The sequence below is a fragment of the Ranitomeya variabilis genome, chromosome 6 (genome assembly GCF_051348905.1).
Source record: "Ranitomeya variabilis isolate aRanVar5 chromosome 6, aRanVar5.hap1, whole genome shotgun sequence".
Classification (NCBI taxonomy): domain Eukaryota; kingdom Metazoa; phylum Chordata; class Amphibia; order Anura; family Dendrobatidae; genus Ranitomeya; species Ranitomeya variabilis.
In genome coordinates, this window is record NC_135237.1 from 128,447,175 (window position 1) to 128,469,450 (window position 22,276).

The following is a 22,276-nucleotide window of genomic DNA, read 5'->3' on the forward strand; positions in this document are numbered from 1 at the left end:
ATTATAGTAAAAATAAACCTTTGCTGTTTGCTTCTTTTGAGTTTAATACTTGCAGACTACAATCACACATATACAGTACAAATAAGTTCTCCTGCTACCTTTATTTATCCATAGCTTGACCACAATTTATTGATCTCCTTCAATTCTAGTGAATAAATATTCATCATAAAACCCTGTGTTGATCTAAGTTCAGGTCACTTGAACCATGGAAGGTCTTCTGTTGTGACCACAATATGAACACTAATATTAACTGCTGTTACTACTGCTAGAAATTGTTACAAGAGAGCTGAGCAGCAGGTATCAGTTCTTCTGGCTCATGCATCATATAGTTGGTTGTCAGAGACAAAGTTCTCCTTTGAGCGGACATGAGTACCTCTGTTCTGATATTTACACAGTCCATACTCATCTCTACTTCCATTTTCTTTTGTAACAACATCATAGATGTCAGGAAATGCCGTTTAGACAATTAGTGACCGAAGGGGCATATTTATCTTATGAGTCAAAACAAGAGGTGGACCTAATAAGCATTGCGCTACAGAGTATCAGTAGCGTTCGTTTTTTTCTATTTTTTCCGTCTGTTGGAACTATTTAAGAAATTATTTCTTTTCACTGGACACATAACATACAATAATTGTTAATAGTTAACAATAAAACATTATTTACCATTCATACAGTTCATTATTCAAAAACTGGACCAAAGCCGAAGCATAATAATCTCAATATTCTGAGATCGTTTATTGGCCATCACCTCAAGGTGCCATGGCTTAACATTAAATGTCATCAATAAACAGAACCACACTATACTTGTCAAATATATGACACTTCAGCCATATGTTTCATTTGAAAAGTATGCTCTAAGCAAACACTAAAACTTGCTTGAAAATATTCACTTTTTTGTATGTAATACATGCTACAATTTTCCCAATCACCTTCCCATTGAAAACCTCCTGTCTAGTGCATTTAAATAAATTACTATAATAATGAAATGTTCTGTATGAAAAGTACATTCTTAAAAAAAACCTGTCCCCAATAAAAGGCGCAAAGCTATTAAATATTTAATCTCCTATAATAAACATAAGCAGATGACTTATCTTAAATGAATGCGCCATTTGTGTGATACTATTAATGAAAAAAAACATGAGTTTTTTTAAGAAGCAGAATTCATATCATATGTTGTTTTTGTAACTGCGGGCAGAAAATGTGGAATGTAATGACAAGTAGCTGCATATCTTAAACCAAATCTAGCAGTAATAATGACAGTAAAATGAGTGAAATTCTGTTTTACAAAGAGAACAATCTGCCATTTTAGATTTTGACAATCTGCAGCATGACTAACGCTTGACACAATAAATTTGCTGGTCTGCCGTAGATTCCAAGCTATTTTCCAAACTGCTGGTTATAGAAATGTAGTAGGACTACATTTGTAAAGCTCAACGAGTTCGTGATTTGGTATGTTGCGATATTACACAAAAAAGTAAGCGATTGATAACAAACTCAGCTTTGCTAAACCGGCAATTGTAAGCTTAATGGGTTGTACACTACTGGACAACTCCTTATTAATGGGCCCAGGTATGTGAAAGGAAGAAACAAAAACACAATTCTCACCTCCTGGACAAGCACTGCTTCTCTGTATTCAACTCTGCGTCTCCTGTTTATTCCCTAGCATCAACTTGTGGCTATCTCCAGCAGTCCAACAGTGAGCGAATGGAGCTACTGCTATTCCATTCCATTCTAAGACAAACTTCCCCTTTCTGACAATCGGTGGAGAGCTCAATGGTCAACCCTCCACCAATTTAGAAGTAATCATCTATCCTGTGTATAGGTAATACCTTTTTTAATCTGTAATATCCCTTTAAGAAGTGATACTAGCCTTCACTGATCCCTGTAGCTCTGTTCTGATGTTTGCATAGTCCATAATCATCTCTATTTCGTAGAAGAACACGGAGCTGCAGGGATCGGTGAGGCTTAGCATTACGTCTTTTATTTTTCTAAATCAATTGGAAACACTTGAACAATTATTTGAGTTTGTCATGGTCAATGAGTTTGTATTTTATTGTTGTTATGGTTAATATTTTATACCTTGTTTTGATTATCATTTAGACAATTCAATATCTTTATATTGTTATGAAAATCAAGAGTTAAAAGTTATAGCAAAATGCATTTCCAAGACATGGGGCTAGCGTTTCGGCATATCCACATACAGGTTATCTATGGGTAAGAGTTTCTTTCTGATTTTGTATGCCCTGTTTTCCCATGCAACACCCTGATGGGTCATTTTACTTTGGGGAGTCCTATTTACCAATTCCATGACTGGAACTCTTTAGGAGCTTGTTTGTCACTTATATTTGGCTGCTTTTCACATGGGACTAATGTTATTCAACAGTGTATTTATAGCCTACAATCGGCTACCCTTATGTGTATGCCATCTTTTTGCTCCATTTGTTACTTGTGTTCTTCGATTCCCATACCTGTTACTATTTAATGTGGATGTGCAGTTCATTGACATCCCCCGTAATCCGAACCTCACACCTCCGTCTACAAGACTTCTCTCGTGCTGCGCCAGCTCTCTGGAATGCACTTCCCCAGACAATCAGACTGATACCTAGCCCCGACCTATTCAAGCGCGCTCTAAAAACCCATCTCTTCAAACAAGCCTACCACATCAACTACTCAGTAAACTAACTTTGCCCTGTTCCTTCCTTCCAAATATTATTCTGAATCTGCCCCCTACTATTCATCTGTCTCCACACCCTCCATGCACATGATAACTGCACTTGATACTTGACTCTTGCACTTAAACACACGGGCTGATGACCGGATCATGCAGCTTTATATGAAAATCCCTATTTATTATAATTGCCAGACCTGAAATAACAAGCACTTTTCACCTATTGTGTCCCCCCCATTTCCTTGTAGATTGTAAGCTTGCGAGCAGGGACCTCACTCCTAATGTCACTGTTTACGTAAATTGTCTTAACTTGTACTGAATTTGTCTGTATATGTCCCCGCTTAATTGTAAAGTGCTGCGGAATATGTTGGCGTTATATAAATAAAGATTATTATTATTATTATTATTATTGACACTGTGCGCCATTTGCTTCTATGCTTTTATGTACTCATTGTACTAAATTATTGTCGTTTATGTGATTAATAAAATTATGTTTTCATATTACACCCTGGACTTTGTACTCCATGTCTCTTTTAGGATACAGACCTTGGATTTACATAGGACTCGTGTTATCAAAACCTGTGGGTGAGATAAGCAGGTGCAAGACAGCACTGTCGCTTCTATCTTTTGTATGATAATTAACATTCTAAGAAGTTAATTACGCAAATAGATATTAGCCAATAAGTAATAGACAAGTATATTTTTATATTATTGACTCTATTGTATTCTAAGAGTATAAAAAGTCCAGCGATGTATAAGAGCAGAAAGAGGATTCAAGGGCCCCATTATATGATATTGTATATTACCTTTGGAAGAAGTTAAAGCGAACCTGTCACCCCCAAAATCGATGGTGAGGTAAGCTCACCGGCATCAGGGGCTTATCTACAGCATTCTGTAATGCTGTAGATAAGCCGCCGATGTTACCTGAAAGAAGAGAAAAAGAGGTTAGATTATACTCACCCAGGGGCGGTCCCGCTCCGATGGGCGTCTCAGGTCTGCTCCGGTGCTTCCTATCTTCATCCCATGATGTCCTCTTCTGGTCTCCGCGCCTCTGCTTCGGCACAGGCGTACTTTGTTTGCCCTTTTGAGGGCAGAGCAAAGTCACCGGAGCAGACCTGAGACGCCCATTTGACCACGGACCACAGCGGGACCGCCCAGGTGAGTATATTATAACCTCTTTTTCTCCTCTTTCAGGTAACATCGAGGGCTTATCTACAGCATTACCGAATGCTGTAGATAAGCCCCTGATGACGGTGAGCTTACCTCACCATCGATTTTGGGGGTGACAGGTTCCCTTTAACACAGATGAGGGCTTTGTAGAGGATTATTGGGAGTAATATCTGATAATCTTTAAAAAACAAACTAATGAGGGGCTTTCACAACAATATATGTTGCTGAAACCCTTTACTTTCAATGGGTAAAAAAGGCTGAAAAAAACGCTGAAAAAAACGCTTAAAGAAGTGACATGCTTTATTCTGCAATAATCAAGCAAATCACAAAATACTGAATTTCTGAAATCTCATAGACTTTGTAAAATGTAGCTGAAAATTTGCATTAAAAAAAAAGCAGCAAAAGCGCCACGTGTGAACATGCCCTTAAGGTACAAAGTCGATTCTATGCCTTAATAGCGGTTACACACACTGGAACAAGTATTTTTTATATTAGACCAGTTGATAACCTAGGACTAAGTCACAACTTCTTACTCAGACCAATATACCCTCCTAATCTCTCTATTGGCAGCAATGAAGTTATTATGTTTGCTCAATTTCCTGCCTTATAAATTGCAGCATAAATTACCGTAGTGTTGTGATTGATAGGAAATGATTAAATGTGATTGATGAGTATTATCAAGACTTTTTCTCGGCCTTTATTTTGTGTAATTAACTATATTGTGTCTTGTATGCATAAGAGTGAATATTTTAGCATCAAATAAAACTGTTATAAAACATATTCATAAGACACTACCAACCTTTAGTTTTATGGTCATGAATCACCCGCCATTGCTTGTAATTCCCAACTGAAGCTCTCTGTCTCCTGTCTGCGGTGTCATCAGGACAAGCGTACGTCAAGCCATCTCATTGCTTATGCATTCATTTCCTGCATCTCGCAGAACTCTGGACTGAGCTTCCTGTTCTGGAGAAAATGAGAAAATCACAATCAATGACTGCCCAGGGACACACAAGTCACGTAAAAGGTACAGGCAGTGACTGTTACTGCTGAACAATATAACATGAAATTAATCCCAATATTTCCAGCTCTTTTCTTTATACAGAGGTAAAAGAAGTAGAAATTTGATCTGGTTTGCTGGTAGCAGATATTCTTAGACTACAGCAATGCAGAGCGGGCAAAAATAGAATGCTATAACGCTAACAATGACTTATACAGCTGCCCGTAAACTGTCCTATCTATACACATCCTAATCTGCTACCTGCCCTCTCCTAATCTCTGGTCCTCACCATACCTCGTCTCCTCCTTTCTGCTCTTCACTTAGCCATTTCTAAGAAATCTCCAGTGCATCTCCCTTATTCTAGAACTTGCTGCCACAAGTGATCAGACTCTTCCCCATCTTTGAAATCTTTATATGCAATCTGAAAACCCTCCAGTTTAATAATTTCTTGCTTAAAGGGATAGTCCAATACCTATAATGCTGTTTATAAATAACCATCTTAAACCCCTAACCACTTTTGAAATTTGCTCTATTATAAAATTCCCAGTCGTTCTCCCATCCTGCTATTCCTTAGATTTGCTTTTTTACTTTACGTCCTGTGACGTTTCATTTAGAGGAAAATCTCCAACAGGACATCAAAAGAGGATGGCCCTACAGTGATTGACATTCAACTTTTACCAACTCTTCCATCCCCCCCGAAACAGGATGTCATCAAGGAGTGGTGCTGTGGGCACATACTACAGTCTCTGTCACTAGTGACCCCTGATGATGTCCTGTTACAAGGTGGTGATGGAGAAGTGACCTCAGCCTTTGTCTCCATCATCAATATCTTCAGTGTTACCACACCAGTTCTGTGACTGTCACCACAGTCCCTGCTTTTGACACCACCGCCTCTTTCCCTCAAACAAATCATCATCAAGGATCGGTGATAGAACCATTGTGAATGATAGCAGTGCCACCCCACAGCTTCTATCACTGCCCTGAAACAAATCATCAAGGGCGATATTCGGATCACTCACCCTGCTTCTATCACAGCCCCCTAATGGCATTTTGTTTCAGGTAGAGAGGCAGTGGTGTCTATAGCAGGGACTGTGTTGGTGGTGATAGAATATACAGTCATTTCTCTATCATCACCCCTGAAACAGTATGTCATCAGCGGATAGACGTATAGAAGCTGTGATAAGTGACAGTAGCGTTATCCGATTATGACATCTTGTTTTAGGAGGAGTGATAAAAGTTGCAGAGAAGTGACTGCCGGGCCATGCTCCTCTGATTTCCCATTTCAGACTTCCCTCAAACAAATCATCACAGGAAGTAAAGAAAAACAGCACATATATGGAGTAGCGGGATAGCAAGAATTTTAGGAAATTTTTATAATAAAGCTAATTACAAAAGGGGTTAGGGCTTAAAGACAAATATTTATAAAAGGCTTTATAGGTACTGGACCTCCCCTCTAACACATCAGTAGAGATGCTTCATGTCTCTAGCAGGCCCTATGATAACATATTTTGTAGGCTAAAAGAAGTCTACTACTGAGTGGTGGGGGTCTTGTGCATGTATTAATCTGTCTATTTCAGGATGTTTATTAATATGTCCATTTTTCTATACATTTCACTTCTGCTTAACCATAGTCTGCATGATTAGTATTCTGGCACTGTGTTCTCAGATAGGTCATATTAGGAAATTAGGGCACATCTAATATTAGAGCGTTATTTTTATATATTCCCTAAGAAACACTTTCATAATGGCCTTGAATTTCTAAAGAGCACATTTAAGTTGAAATACCATCAACCATGGAGAACAATGTGGGGGAAGGCAAACTTTATTATGTTCGTTTCTTGACACATAAAGGTCAGATGCTACATAAACAGACATGATAATGGGAGAATAGCATGGTGCATTAATGGGATGTCTCTAACAGAAAGAGTAAAGGCCACCATAAACAATAAATAGCTATAGGCCAACTCCCCTATACATGGGAATGTTCATCTTGGCTGAACGCCCCTGTATTCTCTTCTGTCTTTTTTCAGACTCCTCTGACAGAGGCTTATTTTCACAAAAGGATTGGTGTTGCAATTCCAAACGCCGGATCCTTCTCTTCCTAGTATCACGGAGTCAGAGACCAATCTTGCAGTCCTTTAAATATAGATTTCTTCCACATTTAATAATATATAATATCAGTTTCAATCCCTTTATCACAGTTACATAGTTATATAGGTTGAAAAAAGTCATACATCCATTATGTTCAACCTTTCTCCACCAGTTATACATTCTCTACCGTTTGATTAACAATGCCATTTGTAGTGAGAAAAGCATCCGGCCCTTGTTTTATGCTGTTACAGTATCTGTCATTACTACCTCATGTGGTCGGGCATTCCACATTCTGACTGCTCTAACGGTAAAGAACCCTTTCCTATTTAAGTGCCGAAATCGTCTTTATTCTATAGATAATGAGTGCCCCTTAGTCCTTTGTTAGGTCTTTAGAAGGAATAAGTCATGTGCCAGTTCTTTGTACTGACCACACATGTATTTATACGTAGTTATGAGATCTCCTCTAAGTCATCTTGTTTCTAAGCTAAACAAGCTCAACTTCTTTATCTCACCATATGAGAGGCCTTCCGTTCCATCTAATAATCGGGTTGTCGCCTTTGAACTGATTCTAACTTTTGAATATCTTTTTTAAAATATGAAGCCCAAAACTGGATACCATAATCTAGATGTGGCCTCACAAGCGATTTATAGTGAGGTAATATACTGGGAACACAGGTTATCAATGGATGGAACATTGTGCCTTAAAGTCTTCTTCTAAAAAGAGTTTCCCAGAATGTAAAACAAAAAAAGAATGTGCAGCGCCCCAGAGTCCTGGTCGTTGCAGTAATGTCGCTCTGCCACTAAGGGGAGTGATGTTACGTCTGATTGCACTAAAGGAGCTTCTCTGACCAGGTAACACTCACACTACACTTCACACTCCGGCCACCAGGGGGGGTGGTTCTATCTAGTAGGCCACTCCTCACACTCTGGTAAAACTGGGGGTTGGACAGGAAGACAGAGAGAGAAGTAACTGGGAAGAGCTAGTGAGAGGACCTGTCAGGGATGGGATCCTGGCAGACTCCTAAGAGCAGAACTAACCAGTGAACAACGGGAATACAGAAAAGAAGCATTAGGACCAGAAGGAGTCGTGCTGTTAGACCGAGGCAACATCCTTCTGAGGAGCAAACAGTCGGTGGCCGGAACGCCGAGCAAGTAAGAGACTCTAAGTACTACTGCAAACCACGGCCGGACAGCCAATTATAGGTTGGCTGTCTCACACAAATCACCTAAGCAGACAACGGAGGCAGCTGTGGGAGAGGGGCGACTCTAGGGTCCCGGAAGAACTCCAGGCCTACCCCGTCATACGGGTGCGTCCTACCATATCACCTGGGGGACGGAGAGAACGAACATCAGAGACAGACAGAATCAGTTGTGAGGACTATCCCGGGAGCTCAGCAGGGAAGGACTACAACACACAGCGCTAGAAGGTAGACACTGATTCCCACCTGTAAAGAGAACTCCTGATGTGCCTTTGGACCGGCCGGTCTCAAACAGCCCTGTTGACAGCGCTCTGGACTGAGGATTCTAAAACCTTCAGTAAAGAGGTAAAGAGACTGCAGTGTCCTCGTTATTTACTACGACCTACACTGCACCGCAATATCACCACCATTTACCACCACCTTTCACTGGACGCCCCTCAGCAGGGTCACGGACCGGGTCTAGCCACCGTGACAACCCCAGAACAGAGACTCAGAGGCCCGGTACCGGGTACCCGTCGGCCCTGCGGCAGTGGGGGCGCTCCATTTTGGCGTCACGAACAGGATCTACTTAAGCCTGAAGAATCAGGTCATGTGTGCCTTGGAACTGTGATTTATTGTGCTTGGACTGTAACTTATTGCAAAGACTGTGCGTTGACAATTGCCGCCAGGAGTTCCCGCCACGATTCGCCATCGCAGTGTGCGGAGGGAGGAGCCTCAGCTTCGTGGGCGGGACCGGCCAAAAAGAAGCGCGGAACGAGAAAGCGCGGTAACGTGCCGATCCCGGAAGAGGAACTCCGATCTCCAGCAGGTTAGTGGAGGAAGGGCCAGCCATGTCCGAGTCGGGAGGAGCGGAGGAAGAGGCCGCAGCCGGGGACGCAGGGGCACCTCCGGGACCCGCAGCGGGCGAAGCCGCAGCCCTAATACAACCACCGGTTGCCGCAGAACCCGCTGTTCCCCTCAGCCAGTCGGACGCTGCCGCTAACACAAAAGCCATAACGCCCTTCTCTATGCCGTACCTGCCCGGAGCGGCCTGGCTCCCACGATACTCTGGGGAGTCGCATACATTCACTGACTTTAAGGAAGGGCTCTGCAGCCTGCTCGAGTTCTATCCCCTGACAGAGCCGCAGAAGGTTCATATGATAACCGGCCAACTTTTTGGGGCGGCTCTGAGAGAATTGAAGTCCTGGCCCGCCGAGGATAAGAGAACTGCACAGCAGATTTTTGCAAAGCTTAAAGCTACCTTCGATACTCGCACTGCTACAGAAATTAAACTGACTTTCTATGGATGCAAACAGAGACCGCAGGATAGCTTACGGGACTATGCCCTTAATCTCCAGGAGGCGATGCGGGCCATTAAGCAGAGTGACCCCGGCAGCATGCAGGATGAGGATAAAATCCTGAAGGAGCGGTTCATTGAGGGGCTCCTGTGCAGTCACCAGTGGGGCCAATTGCACTTCCTGGCCATGCAAAATCCAGACTTGACTTTTGCGCAATTCAAAGATAAAGCTATCCAGGCATTGCAGGAGCGACAGCCCAGCCGTGCAGCACCTCCCCGGCGTCCCGCTCTCACATACCACCAGGAGGTGGCGTCGTATGCCCCAGTCGCCGCCGAGGCTGATGCCCAGAGCCTAGAGGACGACTCCCCTGCAGGACTTCGTCTCCAGATGCAGGAGCTAACCAAGAGCGTTGCTGCCCTGGCCCGGACGGTGCAGTCCCTACAGGAGGCCCCCAAGGAGAAGATCCAGTTGGCCTCCAGACCAGAGGATGTCCCTTGGATGCGACAGAGGAGGACTCCGCCGACCAGAGGCCGGAACGACGATCGCTTCCACCAGGACGGACGACCCATCTGCCGCCGCTGTCACCAGGTGGGCCACCTTGCAAGGTACTGTCCTTTAAACGAGCATTCCCTGGGGCAAAGGGCCAACCCCCAGGAGTAGGACGGTCAGGCCCGCAGCATTGGAGAACCAAGTACATTGGAGGACGACCAGTTCTCCCTGTAGTGGTTGATGGAATCCCCTTGAACGCTTTGCTGGACACCGGTTCTCAGGTGACGACTATACCTTACGTGCTTTATAAACGGTATTGGGAGGACACCGATATTACTCGTGGCCCTGACGATGATTTCACCATAATAGCCAGTAATGGTCAGCCGTTGCCACAAGTGGGGTATAAGGAGGTCACCATCAAGGTGGGGCGGGTGGAATTGAAAGCCCAAGGGATTGTGATTGTTGATATTGATTGTCGAGAATGTAATCCCATGATGACTCTTGGTACTAATGTTATAGAAAATTGTCTTGCAGAAGTGATTGTTTTGTTGCAACAGGTGGCAGAAACCGCTGGCCACAGTGAGCAACGTGCCCTGCAGAAGGAAATCAGAGCTCTGATGCAGAGACAGCAGGTAGAGCTGACTGGTGGTGAGATTGGTCGTGTCACTGTGAGTGATTCAAACCCCATCGCGATACCCCCCAGGAGTGAAATGTTAATATGGTGTCGGGCAGCCATAGGCCTCAGGGGAAAGGACTACCAGGCCTTGGTAGAACCCGTATATTCAGACAATAGGCCTACTATTCTGACAGCCCGGGGGGTGGTCGACGTTCGCCAGGGGAGAGTGCCCGTACGTGTCCTCAATTGTGGGGAGGAAGAGGTTCACCTCACCAAGTATGCCACGCTCGCCAAATTATTCACTGTTAATAATAGTGTGATACAGACACCTGAACCCTTGGTCCCGTCAAACGTGGCGGAGGACAACGGTTCTGCAGAGCACTCGAAAGATTGGTGTCGGGAATTGCATGTGGGCACTGACTCTACCCCATCCCATCAAAAACAGGGGGCCTACAGGGTGGTACACGAGTACGAGCAGGTATTCAACAAACACCCCTTAGATTTTGGGCAGGTGAAAGGGATCCAACATCATATCCCCACGGGAGATCACCGACCCATAAAGGAGAGATATCGCCCTGTACCCCCAGCTCATTACCATTGTGCCAAGGACATGTTGCGGGAAATGAAGGAGGCTGGGGTGGTGAGAGACAGCTGTAGCCCCTGGGCAGCTCCGTTAGTCCTTGTTAAAAAGAAAGATGGTACAATGAGGATGTGTGTTGATTACAGGCAGTTGAATTGCATTACACATAAGGACGCATACCACTGCCCAGGATAGAGGAGTCTCTGGCTGCCTTAAAATCTGCTAACTACTTCTCTACCTTAGATCTCACCAGTGGGTACTGGCAGGTTCCTGTAGCGGAGGCGGACAAAGAGAAGACGGCCTTCACGACACCAATGGGTCTCTGCGAGTTCAATTACATGCCCTTCGGATTGTGCAATGCTCCCGGGACGTTCCAGAGGATGATGGAGTGCTGCCTGGGACACATGAACTTCGAAACCGTGCTGCTGTATTTGGATGATGTCATTGTCTTCTCTAAGACCTACGAAGACCATCTGAAGCACCTGGCCGAGGTGTTTGAAGCCCTGTACAACTTTGGCTTAAAGGTGAAACCGTCCAAGTGTCATCTGCTGAAACCTAAAGTGCAGTACCTGGGCCATGTGGTGGGCGCTGAAGGAGTGGCCCCAGACCCCGACAAGGTCATGGTGATCAAGGACTGGCCAAGGCCCAGTGACCTTCACGAAGTCTGGCAGTTCCTCGGGCTGGTAGGCTATTACCGGAGGTTCATTAAGGACTTTACCAAGAAGGCCGCACCCTTGCAAAACTTGTTGGTGGGCCAACCAAAGAAGACCAAGGGGAGGAACACCCCCTTTGATTGGAACGAGGAGCTGGAGGGATCCTTCGCTTGTTTGAAGTCGGCACTGACGGGAGAAGAGGTACTGGCTTACCCCGAATACGACCAACCGTTTGTGCTGTACACAGATGCCAGCAATGTGGGATTAGGAGCCGTGCTGTCCCAGGTCCAGAAAGGCAAAGAAAGGGTGATCGCTTACGCCAGCAGGAAACTCCGTCCCACGGAAAGAAACCCTGACAACTACAGTTCCTTTAAGCTGGAATTCCTTGCCATCGTCTGGGCAGTGACAGAGAGGTTCAAACACTACCTGGCCTCCGCGAAATTCACCGTCTTCACGGATAACAATCCGCTAACGCATCTGGATACTGCCAAACTCGGGGCCTTGGAACAGCGGTGGATGGCCCGGCTGTCCAACTACGATTTCACCATCAAGTACCGGGCGGGACACAAGAATGCCAATGCCGATGCCTTGTCCCGAATGCCCAATTTGCCAGAAACGGGAGAAGACCCGGAGGCACTTGAAGAGGTGGAGCTGCCTGCATTCCATCGCCCCAAAGCCACTCAGAACTCTCATCATGTGAAGAACAGGCACAGGAACCAACCGGATGCCACGCTGAATCCCCTGCCCCATCACGGGTGGGCGGAGACCCAGGATGGTGACCCCGCGGTCCGTCGGGTGAAAGAGCTCTTGACGCAGGCAGGGTTGCATCCCGGCCCAGATGATCCACAGGAAACCCAACAGCTGTGGAAGGGGAGAAGCAAACTGTTTATCCATGATGGCAAGCTGTGCAGGAGGAGCATCGACCCACGTACTCATGAATTGGTGTTGCAGATAGTGGTGCCAAGGCAAGATGCGCCCATGGTTCTGGGAGCCTACCACGATGGAGCCGGACACTTCGGATGGAGGAAGCTAGAGAGGCTACTCCGAGGGAGGTTCTATTGGATTGGCATGAAGAGAGCCATTGAGAAGTGGTGTCGGGAGTGCGGTCCATGCAGCCTATGCAGGAAGGACCGTGGCAGCCAACGGGCTCCCCTGCAGCCTATCATCACCAAACGGCCGCTCGAACTGGTCGCGCTGGATCATGTGAAGTTGACACCTAGCCGGTCAGGCTATATCTACGCTCTTACCATCGTAGATCACTACTCCAGATTTTTGGTGGTTGTACCTGTCAAGGATCTAACGGCCAGGACTGCCGCCAAGGCCTTCCAGCAGTACTTTTGTAGGCCCCATGGCTACCCAGAGAAGGTACTGACCGATCAGGGACCAGCATTCGAAGCAGAAGTGTTCCAAGAGTTCTGCCAACTGTACGGGTGTAAGAAGATCCGAACCACGCCGTACCATCCTTAAACCAATGGGATGTGCGAAAAGATGAACCAGGTGGTGATCGACTTATTGAAGACCTTGCCCGTAGAGGAACGGAACCTGTGGCCGACAAAGTTGCCTGACTTGGTGGATATCTACAATCACATCCCAGTAAATTCCACCAACTGTACTCCAGCGTACCTAATGAGGGGAAGGCCTAGCCAGTTACCCGTTGATCTGGACATGGGGGTCCTAGTCCCCGAAGATACCTCGCCGGATGCAGATTGGGATGCAGAAAGGCAGCGAAGGTACCGCAAAGTACAGGAGTGCGTGGAAAGAAGTCTCGCCCAGGCTAGGCAAAAACAAGAAAGGGACTACAACCAGCACGCTCCTGCGATTCCCCTGTCACCTGGTGAGCAAGTACTTAAACGAAAGAGGAGACTACACAAGCTCGATGACCAATGGGAAGCGGAACCGTATACCATCCTGCCATCCGACTTCGACAACACGAAGGTCTGTCTCATCAGCAAGGACAGAGGGGAGACCTCGACAGCGGTATGCAGGGATCACCTTAAGGTCTGCCCCGATAAGTTGAGAGAGAGGGACACGGCCCCAAGAATCTCCCCGCCGGTGGAAAAGGAGAAGATGATCCATACCGTCCTTGGTGACTTTCCCCAGTCCTGGACTCAGATAAATCAGGCCATCGTGGTACCTGTTCTAATGTTTCAACAGCCGGACCCACCAGAAGCGATGGTGGTACCAGATCATCCGGCCCCGCAACCTCAACAAGCCCTACCTGAAGATGCCATGCCAACCGTTGAACCGGCAAATCCTCCCTCTGCTATCGGTGAATCTGCTGTACCCACTGTTGATAGCAGCAGCTCTGAGAGCCCCAACCTGCCAGTGCTACCCAGACTCACTAGAAGTGTAGCTAGAAGACAGTGCACTACACCAGTGGTAGCAAGCATAGCGTGCCCTGTTAGGCCAATAGCAACCCCTGCGCTGCGAAGGTCCACACGCAGCACTCAGAACCAAACTCCCCTCTGCTACAAAACTTGGAGGTATTAGCGAGGGCTGCTATTTAGTTGAAAATGTTTGTGTGCATATCTTTTGTTACAGGTTTTAAAATGGACAATAGAGTAATGGACGGTGAATTGCTCAAAAACTTTCAAAAGGGGGACGCCTTTGTTTACCCGGGGTCCCCGCTGTTTCAACCATTGAACTGAGAGTCATAAACTGTGCATGACCTAACTTTTGCAACGTTCAAGAGTCCTCACCTCCCATAAAGGGAAGCACTGTTATGTTTAATTGTTTATGCTATTTCAAAATTTTGTGTGTTTTCTGTTAACATGTATTGTTGTTCTTGTTTTCTCAGTCCGGGAGTACTGGATTTAACCGGGGGGGAGTGCAGCGCCCCAGAGTCCTGGTCGTTGCAGTAATGTCGCTCTGCCACTAAGGGGAGTGATGTTACGTCTGATTGCACTAAAGGAGTTTCTCTGACCAGGTAACACTCACACTACACTTCACACTCCGGCCACCAGGGGGGGTGGTTCTATCTAGTAGGCCACTCCTCACACTCTGGTAAAACTGGGGGTTGGACAGGAAGACAGAGAGAGAAGTAACTGGGAAGAGCTAGTGAGAGGACCTGTCAGGGATGGGATCCTGGCAGACTCCTAAGAGCAGAACTAACCAGTGAACAACGGGAATACAGAAAAGAGGCATTAGGACCAGAAGGAGTCGTGCTGTTAGACCGAGGCAACATCCTTCTGAGGCGCAAACAGTCGGTGGCCGGAACGCCGAGCAAGTAAGAGACTCTAAGTACTACTGCAAACCACGGCCGGACAGCCAATTGGCTGTCTCACACAAATCACCTAAGCAGACAACGGAGGCAGCTGTGGGAGAGGGGCGACTCTAGGGTCCCGGAAGAACTCCAGGCCTACCCCGTCATACGGGTGCGTCCTACCATATCACCTGGGGGACGGAGAGAACGAACATCAGAGACAGACAGAATCAGTTGTGAGGACTATCCCGGGAGCTCAGCAGGGAAGGACTACAACACACAGCGCTAGAAGGTAGACACTGATTCCCACCTGTAAAGAGAACTCCTGATGTGCCTTTGGACCGGCAGGTCTCAAACAGCACTGTTGACAGCGCTCTGGACTGAGGATTCTAAAACCTTCAGTAAAGAGGTAAAGAGACTGCAACCTGGTGTCCTCGTTATTTACTACGACCTACACTGCACCGCAATATCACCACCATTTACAACCACCTTTCACTGGACGCCCCTCAGCAGGGTCACGGACCGGGTCTAGCCACCGTGACAACCCCAGAACAGAGACTCAGAGGCCCGGTACCGGGTACCCCTCGGCCCTGCGGCAGTGGGGGCGCTCCAAATGCATAACAGTAGCGTAGCTACCAGGGGGGCAGAGGGGGCGGTCGCCCCGGGCCCTGAGCTCTGAGGGGGCCCACCCAGAGCTACGCTACTGTCAGGGCCGGCGTTAGGGGCCTCCGGTCAATGTTTATCTTTAATTTCCCCTGCGTTTGTACTGTGTATGTAGCTAAAGTAACATGCACGGTACAAACGCTCACAGGGGGTCAACAGAGAGATGGAAGAGAAGGCCTCCAATCAGAGTGCAGGGAGTGAGTCATGTGATCGCTCTTCTGCAGTCTGTGAAGGAGAGGGGGAAGGGAGGTCACTCACCACTCACCCAATCCTGGCTGAGCGCGCTCTGCTTCAAAGCTCCTGTGCTGCAGAGAAGTGATCAGCTCCAGCTCCAGCAGCAGCAGCCGGGGCCGCAGGGAGACTCTGCCTCTGACTGTGAGCTGAGCTCACTGCCTGCACATGATGTCTGCATCTGACTGGGAGCAGCCCCCAGGACCAGAGGACACTCTCCACACAGCATGAGGAGTATCTTGGCACATGTCATTTGCTATTTGATATGTCTGATCTGTTGCCTTGAATACATACATACAGGCACAGTATATAAAGCAATGAAGGTTCTTAAACTTGTATGTCTTGTTTAGTGTATAAGTGTCTTCGCACATAATTTATTTACTGCTGATTAGCTTATGAGAAGGAGAATGATTATTTTCTTAAGTTTGCGAGCGGCTGGAATCTTGCAGGACGGCTTTTACATGTGGGAGCCTGTCACCATATAAGGTCCGGCCAGCATCTGTACGCCCTCACATAGTGTTCTAGAACGCTCTCTATGTCCCCAATCCTCTATGCAAGGCACAAAAAAGAGCTGTTATTATACTCACGGATGGCGCAGTCCGGGCGTCTCTAGTCTTGATCCGGCGCCGTCCCTCTTCCTGTGATCACTGTCCCTCTTCGTGTGGAAGATGCGTCCTACATTCTGCATTCAGTGTCCTCTATCGCACTCCTGTGCAGGTGCACTTCTCTTTGCCCTGCGGAAGTCAGAGCATAGTATTGTAGTGCGCATGCGCCGGCTTTATTTCCAGGTAATCAGCGCCTTTGGCCTTTCCCAGCGCATATGCACTACAGTGCTTAGCTCTGCTTTCAGCAGCTCAGAGAGAAGTGCGCCTGCACAGGAGCGCGATGGGTGACACTGTGTGGATGACGTAGGATGTGTCATCCAGATGAAGCAGTAATGGAGGATGGCGATCTTAAGTCAAGACCAGCTATGCCTTGGTGAGCGCCATTGGTGAGTATAATGAGAGGTCATTTTTATGCCTTGCGGAGGGGATTGGGGACACATTTACAGCCTTCCTTATAGAGGCTGCCTATGGGAGCTGCATTATACTATATATTGTAGTCTTCCTATGTGAAGGGCATTATACTATAGGGTCTGCCTATGGGGAGTGCATGATACTATATGGAGGCCTATGGGGAATGTATTATACCATATTGAGGACTATCTGGTGTATTAGCCTCCATATAGCATATCTAGAGGGCCATCATTCAGTGTGGAGATTACAGCGAAGGGGCCATCATACAGTGTTGGAGCCAGTTTGGGGGATATTAAGGGGTCAGTATATACAGTGAGGGGGCATCATACTGTGTATGGGGGAGCTGTACAGTGGGGGAGACTCGGGACTTTATTAAATGTAAAGTGGGCACTTAATGTTACAGGGGAACTCAGGTTACTGTGACTATCAAAGGGTCACATACAGAGGACATTATTACTTTCTAGGGGACAAAATGTGCGCACTGATTTCTAGGGCACTTGCACCCGGCATTACTATATTATAGAGGGGTGCTTTAGAATTTAGAGGGCACAGAACCACACAGCAAGTGCAGTAATAGGGACACATACAGCAGCAGCGACTCAGTATTGGGGTATCAGGTGCAGTAATAGGGACACACACGACAGCAGCGGCTCAGTATTGGGGTATCAGGTGCAGTAATAGGGACACATATGGCAGCAGTGGCTCAGTATTGGGGTATCAGGTGCAGTAATAGGGACACATACGGCAGCAGTGGCTCAGTATTGGGGTATCAGGTGCAGTAATAGGGACACACGGCAGCATCGGCTCAGTATTGGGGTATCAGGTGCAGTAATAGGGACACGTACGGCAGCAGCGGCTCTATATTGGGGTATCAGCAGGATGAGGAGGTTGTTCAGGTTGGGAATAGATGGTGATGGGGCTGGAATGTGAGAAGTGAAACGTGTCTTTGCTGTATTCTCTGCAGATGAGTTGTAGCTGGAAGAAGTTGTCATGTCGGTCTGGGCCAGATGGAAAAGACGGGAAAAATGAACAATTCTATCAGAAAGAACGTCAGAGGTAAGACATTATCTGTAACTGTGCAGTGATCTCTTATATGTTCTGTAGGACTGGTATCTACCACTGACCATATGGCGGTAATATCAGTGTTGGTCTTTATATAGAGATTATCTTCAGTAACAGCGCGGTCATCAGCTGAGGTTCTCCTCCACTATTAGGGCGCATCACCGAATTGTATTGAAGGTTGCCTGGTTAGGGGCCCACTCAGAAGCTTCGCCCCCCCTGGACCAAAACCCTAGCTACGCCTCTGATGCATAAATATATGATTCAGAAATTAGACAGTTTTACTATGACGATTAACACTGCTGCCAATGATGATAACATTTATAATATATTATTTATATTTTTTCCCTTTTCATTAAAGAAGCACTGCCATCAAAGTTTTTATCCTCTTAATATATTGCAGTCATCATATTATATAGCACTGTGCATTTACAATTGCATATTTTGCCATTCTAGTCAGTTAATTTTTTCTTTTCTATTAGGTCTATAACATCATGTGATTAAAAACTGACTTTGCTGAATCCGCCTAAAGGTACCTTCACACTGAACAACTTAGCAACGATAACAATAGCGATCCGTGACGTTGCAGCGTCCTGGATAGTGATATCGTTGTGTTTGACACGCAGCAGCGATCAGGATCCTGCTGTGACATCGTTGGTCGGAGCTAGAAGGCCAGCACCTTATTTCGTCGCTGGCTCACCCGCTGACATCGCTGAGTCGGCGTGTGTGACGCCGATTCAGCGATGTCTTCACTGGTAACCAGGGTAAACATCGGGTTACTAAGTGCAGGGCCGCGCTTAGTAACCCGATATTTACCCTGGTTACCATTGTAAATGTAAAAAAAAAAAAACACACTACATACTTACATTCCGATGTCTGTCGCGTCCCCCGGCGTCCGCTTCCCTGCACTGTGTCAGCGCCGGCCGTAAAGCAGAGCACAGCGGTGACGTCTCCGCTCTGCTTTATGGCCGGCGCTTACACAGTGCAGGGAAGCGGACGCCGGGGGACGCGACAGACACCGGAATGTAAGTATGTAGTGTTTGTTTTTTTTACATTTACACTGGTAACCAGGGTAAACATCGGGTTACTAAGCGCGGCCCTGCGCTTAGTAACCCAATGTTTACCCTGGTTACCCGGGGACTTCGGCATCGTTGGTCGCTGGAGAGCTGTCTGTGTGACAGCTCTCCAGTGACCACACAATGACGAAACAGCGACGCTGCAGCGATCGGCATCGTTGTCTATATCGCTGCAGCGTCGCTTAATGTGACGGTACCTTAAGCTCTATGTAGATACAGGAATTATCTTTTCCCTGCATGAGTCATCATTAGAACAACAATTCTACCTCAGTACAAAGTCCCTGGCAGACCAGCTCCACCTCCTTTTCAACTCCTGACCCTTCGCCAAGGACTTTACAGTGATGTAGAATTTTAGCTTTAATGATGACTCATGCAGGGAAAAGAGTTGTTTATACATAGCTTAGAAGGATTCAGCAAATTTGCATGAGTCATTATTAGAACTATAATTCTATCTCAAGTCCCTTGCAGTTCAGCTGCACTTCCCCTTCAACTCCTGACCCAGACTTCCTGTTTCTACAGAGAGCTTAGAAGGATTCATCTAGTCAATCTGTTTTTAATCATGTGATGTCATAGACCTAATGTAAAAGAGAAGAATTAACTGGGTAGAAAGGCAAAATGATAAATTGTAAGTACACAGTCCTATATAATATGATGATCGCAATATATTAACAAGATAAATACTTTGATGGGAGTGCTTCTTTAACCCTTTCACGACCTTTGCTTTAAGTTACGTCATAGTGGAATAGGGATTTACAACTTATGACGCAAACTTACGTCATGGCAATCGTAGGAGTGGTACCCGCACCACCTCTGGGCCGTTTAACCTCCTAAATGCTGCAATCGATATCAATTGCAACATTTAGAAGGCTGGAAGAGAGAGGGGAGTCCCTCCTCCTTACGATCGGTGCCCCCGTGATGTCATTGCGAGGGCCGAATCGTTGCTTTGGCAACCGAGGTTGTCATGATGACCTTCGGGTCTGCCAGGTACGGCCAGGTACGGCATCCTGCAATGCAATGCATTATACCAGCAATCAAAGTACAAAAAGGTAAAGTTCCATAGAGGGACTAAGTAAAAAAAGTAACAAAAAAGTTTTAAAATATTGTAAAAACATAAAAAAAAAAGAATAAAAATTATTATAGCGATAAGCACATATATTTATGTAAAAGCAAAAATAAACAAAAAAAGTACACATATTTGGTATCGCCACATCCGGAATGACCTGAGCTATAAAACTGTCACACTACTTAACCCCTTCAGTGAACACCGTAAAAAAAACGAGGCAAAAAACTATGCTTTTTCATCATAATGACAAAGAAAAAGTGGAATAAAACGCGATAAAACCCAACATATTCCGCAGCGCTTTACAGTTTAACAGTTTCAAAGACAACAGTCATAAGTAACAACGTAAACAATACAATAATTAAAGCTAAATAAGACGACCCAGCTCGTGAGAGCTTCCAATCTACAATGAGGTGGGGGAGATACAAAGTACACGTGTGTATTTACAATTATGTATTTACAATGAAGGTCCAGCCATCTTCAGAGGATGGGGGATAGATGGAAGTAGTGAATGGGCTACACACACACAAACCTAAAATGACTTTGATTAGGGAACGTGATAGGCCGGTCTGAACAAATGAGTTTTGAGGGAGCGCCTAAAACTATGCAAATTGTGGATGGTCCTAATATCTTGGGGTAGAGCATTCCAGAGGATTGGCGTTGCACGGGAGAAGTCTTGAAGTCAGGAGTGGGAGGTACGGATTAGTGCAGAGGTTAGTCTAAAGTCATTTGCAGAGCACAGCGGTCGGTTAGGCCGATAGACAAAAATGAGGGAGGAGATGTAAGGGGGTGCCGCACTGTGGAGAGCTTTGTGGGTGAGAACAAGTACTTTGAGTTGGATCCTATAATGAATGGCCAGCCAATGTAACGAATGGAGAAGAGCGGACACGTCTGAATACCGATTAGCTAGATGTCTTATGCCCCTTATGTGAGGAAGCCAGTTGGCGAAACGGCGCTGTCGGGGTCGCGGTGGGACTCTCCTATTTACATCCATGTAAGTTTATTTCATTCCAGCAACAATCTGCATTTTTTGCAAATATACCTTATCGTAGCAACTTTGGTGTATTATGGCACTTTAATAGTACTCTGCACCTGTTTTGTAGCTTAGCATGCCACCACATCATAAAGGGATTATCCACATACTTTGAGCTGTGTATAGGATTTTAAGAACATGTGTTCCAGGTTTTTTAGATGTGTCTCATATCCATTTAATATTTAATACACAGCCTTTTTGTAAGGCTTTGTGAGGCTAGAGGTCTTTTCATACACAGTGCCCTATGTTGCTCATTACATTATTCAATAGTATTCATTGTTGCTGCTACTTTATTTCATCACATCTGGATGTAGTCCCTAGCTGTTTGTTTTTATAGAGGATTCCCCTGTTTTGTAGTATTGTATTTTATGTATTTTTGTATTAAAGAGAAGTTTTTATTCAAATGATATTTTCTGCCTATGCCTCTTTTTCCCTAAAAATATTCACATGGGGAATTGCGTATAAATACGATTAGCTAGATGGACAACCCTGGCTGCTGCATTAAGGATAGACTGGAGAGGGGAAATTCGAGTAAGGGGGAGGCCAATTAATAGAGAATTTCAGTAGTCCAGGCAAGAGTGGATCAGGGCGACAGTGAGGGTTTTTGTTGTTTCCATGGTGAGAAAAGGGCGGATTCTAAGGCCAAGGACTGAGCCCTGAGGTACCGACAGCGAGAGGAAGAGGAGATGCAGTGGAGCCAGCAAACAAAACACTGAAGAAGCGATCAGAGAGGTAAGAAGAGAACCAGGAGAGAGCAGTGCCCTTAATGCCTAGTGACTGAGCCTAGAGAAGAGAGAGGGTCAACAGTTTTGAAAGCTGCAGAAAGGTCAAGAAGAATGAACAGAGAGTGGGCACCATTACATTTTGCTGTCAGAAGGTCATTGGTCACTTTGATGAGTGCTGTTTCTGTTGAATGTAGGAAGTGGAAACCGGACTGTGAAGGGTCTAGGAGGAAGTAAGGGGAGAGGTAACGGGTAAGGTGGGAGTAGACTAGGCGCTCCAAGAGTTTAGAGATGAAGGGGAGATTGGAGACTGGTCTGTAGTTATTTGTGCAGGATGGATTGAGAGAGGGTTTCTTTAATAATGGAGTAATGATAGAGTTTTTGAAGGAGGATGGGAAAATGCCTGAGGAGAGGGAGAGATTAAAGATTGTAGTTAGGTGAGTTGTGATGATTGGAGAGGGACTGGAGGAGATG

The 22,276-nt window shown here is 46.0% G+C and overlaps 1 long non-coding RNA gene across 1 annotated transcript in view; it reads right to left on the reverse strand.

Moving 5' to 3' along the window:
- The window catches only part of LOC143781973 (uncharacterized), a 152,059-nt gene that overhangs the window by 38,585 nt on the left and 91,198 nt on the right, over positions 1-22,276 (reverse strand). The window contains exon 3 of the long non-coding RNA XR_013216850.1: positions 4,638-4,801. This is a non-coding gene — a long non-coding RNA (uncharacterized LOC143781973). The remainder of the gene's footprint in view (positions 1-4,637; positions 4,802-22,276) is intronic.